Here is a 6,126-nt window from a genome sequence, read left to right as displayed (position 1 = left end):
TTTGCATCAGCTGAATGTCCAACATCAACATATGCCACTTTCTAAAACTCCCTAACTGTGCTGCCTCCCCCCCATGGCCGGGGTCACCACCTAGCGCACGACACCGTGCGAGTGCCGTTGCCCTGGACAGGTGGGTAGGCCGACTCTAGGGCGCGGGCACTGGCACAGGGTCCCTCATAGTGCAATCAAGTGTCTCTGACGGTGGTGGTGCACACCCGCCGTCAGACACACCGCTGTACTATGAGGGGCCCAGTGCCAGTACCGACGCCCACGAGTGGGCCCCCCTTGCTTGGGCAGGGCCCCAGCATTTGCAATCTTTACCACTCCCTGCTCCTCCGCTGTGTAATCTGGGCCGTCAAATCCATACTGTGCCTGACACCGTCTGAGCCTGCCTCCTGATGTATAGACATATATTTTGAATGTGTACGCTATCCATACATGTTATCCGGGGAAACGGTACCCTTTCTAACCTTTGTGCAATCACGTGCAATCCATACTGGGCCTAACACCGTCTGAGCCTGCCTCCTGAGACATATATTTTGAATGTGTACGCTATCCATACATGTTATCCGGGGATACGGTACCCTTTCTAACCTTTGTGCAATCACGTGCAATCCATACTGGGCCTAACACCGTCTGAGCCTGCCTCCTGAGACATATATTTTGAATGTGTACGCTATCCATACATGTTATCCGGGGATACGGTACCCTTTCTAACCTTTGTGCAATCACGTGCAATCCATACTGGGCCTAACACCATCTGAGCCTGCCTCCTGAGACATATATTTTGAATGTGTACGATATCCATACATGTTATCTGGGGATACGGTACCCTTTCTAACCTTTGTGCAATCACGTGCAATCCATACTGGGCCTAACACCGTCTGAGCCTGCCTCCTTAGACATATATTTTGAATGTGTACGCTATCCATACATGTTATCCGGGGATACGGTACCCTTTCTAACCTTTGTGCAATCACGTGCAATCCATACTGGGCCTAACACCGTCTGAGCCTGCCTCCTGAGACATATATTTTGAATGTGTATGCTATCCATACATGTTATCCGGGGATACGGTACCCTTTCTAACCTTTGTGCAATCACGTGTAATCCATACTGGGCGTGAGAACGGCTGGCGAGCTGTTAAGCAAGCTACAGCACCTGTGCTTTGCACACGTAAGTTTTTCATTTTTTCAGGAATAACGGTTAGGCCTAATTCCGGAACTGCGGTTGACCTGCACTTACTGGGAAATCATTGTTCGCAGGTAATAATTGTAATCAGTGATCCCCATCACTAACGTTGTTCAGCGGGTTATCTGCACCTGTAAGCGACAAACGCTGGCCTTTTCAGTGTAGCGCACATGCAGCCACGGACATATAAGGGCATGACACACCAGTTATTGGCCAATCTCATGTGCCAGAGCCTCACGTGTCCCTCTAGTAAGCCGGACTCGGACCCCGGGGCATGACGGAGTCTCGTTCGTTAACGGAATTAAGCTTGCAATGTGTGCATCTGTTCTGTAGCTGGCATGGTTGAGGTTTCCCAGGTGGAGTCGAATTTAACCGTAGGCTCCACTCCTGGTGGTGCCCTTCTGGACATTCCTTTAAGGTTCAGCTTTGCAACCATACTGCCCACGTAAAACAAACACTTTGCCTTCATGAACGCTGTTTGGAGGGTCATGACTCGTGGGAATAACGCCGCCCAATCAGTTAACCTGCTAGAGAGATCCTTCGTTGCTCCCAAGCATGACATCACACTCCCTAGGAAGAAGGTAATGCCACTGTGGCGACCGTACTCCTGGGGGCGACACAAGTGCACTGATGCCCAGCCACTGCTCGATGAATCTGCTGGTACATTGACCCAGACCACTACATTCCCCTCGCACGCTACACGACCTGAATCTGACCCTGATGAAACTCAGGTTATCCTTCCCATATACAGTTCCATCTTACACGGTGACAAAGAGGAAGCTGCAGATGAAAGTGCAGGTTCGGCCCACCCGCCATCAGACACACCACCGTACTATCAGGGGCCCTGTGCCAGTGCCGTCGCCAACGAGTGGGCCCCCCCTGCTTGCCCAGGATCACAGCACTTGCAAAGTTGAAATACTGTGCAGTGAGATGGAAGATGGGGACGACGAGGAGTCCAGACAAGTACAGGGATTCCTTAGCGAGGAGACTTATTTGATTGTTTTCAATGTTGGGACAGCAATTTTTGGGGAGCACTATACTCTGGAGAATGATAGATGGGGCCCACCATACACTGGAACATTCCAAAGGTGGACATCAGACACTGGAGCAGCATTTACAGGGCCCATTATACACTAGAGCATTAGAAATGGGGCCCATTATGTTTGGAGCATTATTTGGGCCCATAAGACAGTGGAGCTTCATCCATGGGGACCAACATATACTGTAGCATTATGTGGAGCTCATCATATACTGTTTCAAACATTATATGGGACCAATGATTCTGTATGGAGAAATAGATGGGCCTCGTCATGAGATGTAAAAAGTGAGGTATTTTTCATTGTACTATACCGCTATTTCTCTGCTGTATCGGAGCATGATGAGTTGTGGTATGTGTTAAAGGGGCGCTCTTTCGCCCAGGGCACATGAAAACCTGGAGCCAGCCCTCCCCCCCCACAGTCTGTAGCCAAATAACCCCCATTTTTCAGTGCGCAACTTGTATTATGAAGTTAATTAAGGTTGACAAGCTTAAGTAAGAAGAATTGATGCTTTTGGCATTCAAATGGGCACTGTTGGTGTGTTTCCTGTCCTCCTCTCACTGCCGACTTTTATTCCCCATTGACTTACATTGGGTTTCGTGTTTCGGGACGACCCCGACTTTTCCCTATAATCGGACGATCTTGCTCGACCCGACTTTTGGAAAAGTCGGGTTTCACGAAACGAAACGCGACCCTAAAAAACCAAAAGTCGCTCAACTCTAGACAGTAGTAGTCCCATCATCCGGCTAATGTGTTGAATGTACAAAAAAAAAAAAAAATCCCTACTACATACATGCTACATACATACTACATACATATTACATGCTACATACATACTACATACATACTATATGCTACATACATGCTACATACATGCTACATACATGCAACATATATACTACATACATACTACATGCTACATACATGCTACATACATACTACATGCTACATACATACTACATGCTACATACATGCAACATACATGCAACATACATACATACTGCATATATACCACATGCATGCAACATGCATACTACATATATACCACATATATACTACATGCATGCAACATGCATACTACATATATACCGGGGGTCTGTGCCGACTGTCTGAGGGTCTGTACCGACTGTCTGGGGGTCTGTGCAGGCTGCGAGGGTCTGTACCGGCCTGCCGGGGGGCTGTGCCGGCCTGCCGGTGGTCTGTACCGACTGTCCAGGGGTCTGAGCGGACTGTCGGGGGTCTGTACCGACCTGCCGGGGGGCTGTGCCGGCCTGCCGGTGGTCTGTACCGACTGTCTGGGGGTCTGAGCGGACTGCCGGGGGTCTGTACCGGCCTGCCACGGGGGTCTGTGCGGACTGCCGTGGGTCTGTACCGACCTGCCGGGGGGGCTGTGCCGACTGTCCGGGGGTCTGTGCAGGCTGCGGGGGTCTGTACCGGCCTGCCGGGGGGCTGTGCCTGCCTGCCGGGGGGCTGTGCTGGCCTGTCGGGGGGCTGTGCTGACTGCCCGGGGGTCTGTACCGGCCTTCCGGGGGTCTGTGCCGACTGCCCGGGGGTTTGTGCCGACTGCCCGGGGGTCTGTGCGGACTGCCTGGGGGGCTGTGCCGGCCTGCCGGTGGTCTGTACCGACTGTCCGTGGGCCTGAGCGGCATGCCGGGGGTCTGTACCGGCCTGCTGGTGGTCCTTACCGGCCTGCCGGGGGGCTGTGCCGACTGTCCGGGGGTCTGTGCAGGTTGCGGGGGTCTGAGCAGGCATCGTCTGATGGGACTACAAGTCCCATCGGGCAATGCCTGCTACCATGACGGTGATTGACACATTAGCCAATGATGGGACAGTAGTAGTCCCATCATCCGGCCTATGTGTTGAATGTAAAAAAAAAAAAAATACATGCTACATACATACTACATGCTACATACATACTACATGCTACATACATACATGCTACATACATGCAACATATACAGTATAGGGATGGGCGAATCCTGAAATATTCGGAATCGCTAGGCTGTAACGAGTCCGACTTGGAAACTCGCTATTCGTTGCAAGTCTAGCGAGTCCAATGTTAATGAATGGGGATGCGAGTTTTGCAGCGATTCCTGTGCTGGGGAGGAGGAGAATGGGGATGCAGATTTTTTTTTTGCAGAGTTTCTTAGCGATTTTGTGTCAGCAGCTGGACACAAAATCGCTAAGAAACTAGGATTGCTTGTATTAAACTGTTAAAAAACTAGCTAGGAGTTCTCTCTCTCTGTTTTGCAGCGATTCCTGTGCTGGGGAGGAGGAGAATGGGGATGCGAGGAGAGAGAGAGAGAGAGAACGAACTCCTAGCTAGTTTTTTCACAGTTTAATACAAGCAATCCTAGTTTCTTAGCGATTTTGTGTCCAGCTGCTGACACAAAATCGCTAAGAAACTCTGCAAAAACTAGGATTGCCATTCATTTGCATTGGACTCATTACTGTGCGAGTAATCGCTTGGAAACTCGCAGAGTACCGACTCCTGCGAGTCCCCTACTACTCGCAGAGTAATGAGTCCTAACGAGTAGATTCGCCCATCCCTAATACAGTATACTACATGCATGCAACATACATACATACTGCATTTATACCACAAGCATGCAACATGCATACTACATATATACCACATATATACTACATGCATGCATACTACATATATACCACATATACCGGGGGGGCTGTGCCGACTGTCCGGGGGTCTGTGCTGACTCCCCGGGGGTCAGTACCGGCCTGCCGGGGGGCTGTGCCGGCCTGCCGGTGGTCTGTACCGACTGTCTGGGGGTCTGTGCAGGCTGCGGGGGTCTGTACCGGCCTGCCGGGGGGCTGTGCCGGCCTACCGATGGTCTGTGCCGACTGCCCGGGGGTTTGTGCCGACTGCCCGGGGATCTATGCGGACTGCCGTGGGTCTGTACCGGCCTGCCGGGGGGCTGTGCTGGCCTGCCGGGGGGCTGTGCCGACTGCCCGGGGGTCTGTACCGGCCTTCCGGGGGGCTGTGCCGGCCTGCAGGTGGTCTGTGCCGACTGCCCGGGGGTCTGTGCGGACTGCCGTGGGTCTGTACCGGCCTGCCGGGGGGCTGTGCTGGCCTGCCGGGGGGCTGTGCCGACTGCCCAGGGCTCTGTACCGGCCTTCCGGTGGTCTGTGCCGACTGCCCGGGGGTCTGTGCGGACTGCCTTGGGTCTGTACCGACTGTCCGTGGGCCTGAGCGGCATGCCGGGGGTCTGTACCGGCCTGCTGGTGGTCCTTACCGGCCTGCCGGGGGGCTGTGCCGACTGTCCGGGGGTCTGTGCAGGTTGCGGGGGTCTGAGCAGGCATCGTCTGATGGGACTACAAGTCCCATCGGGCAATGCCTGCTACCATGACGGTGATTGACACATTAGCCAATGATGGGACAGTAGTAGTCCCATCATCCGGCCTATGTGTTGAATGTAAAAAAAAAAAAAATACATGCTACATACATACTACATGCTACATACATACTACATGCTACATACATACATGCTACATACATGCAACATATACAGTATAGGGATGGGCGAATCCTGAAATATTCGGAATCGCTAGGCTGTAACGAGTCCGACTTGGAAACTCGCTATTCGTTGCAAGTCTAGCGAGTCCAATGTTAATGAATGGGGATGCGAGTTTTGCAGCGATTCCTGTGCTGGGGAGGAGGAGAATGGGGATGCAGATTTTTTTTTTGCAGAGTTTCTTAGCGATTTTGTGTCAGCAGCTGGACACAAAATCGCTAAGAAACTAGGATTGCTTGTATTAAACTGTTAAAAAACTAGCTAGGAGTTCTCTCTCTCTGTTTTGCAGCGATTCCTGTGCTGGGGAGGAGGAGAATGGGGATGCGAGGAGAGAGAGAGAGAGAGAGAGAACGAACTCCTAGCTA

Source organism: Dendrobates tinctorius, unplaced genomic scaffold, assembly GCF_039654945.1.
Source record: "Dendrobates tinctorius isolate UK_male_01 unplaced genomic scaffold, ASM3965494v1 ptg000060l, whole genome shotgun sequence".
NCBI classification, from domain to species: domain Eukaryota; kingdom Metazoa; phylum Chordata; class Amphibia; order Anura; family Dendrobatidae; genus Dendrobates; species Dendrobates tinctorius.
This window is presented reverse-complemented; position numbering follows the sequence as displayed.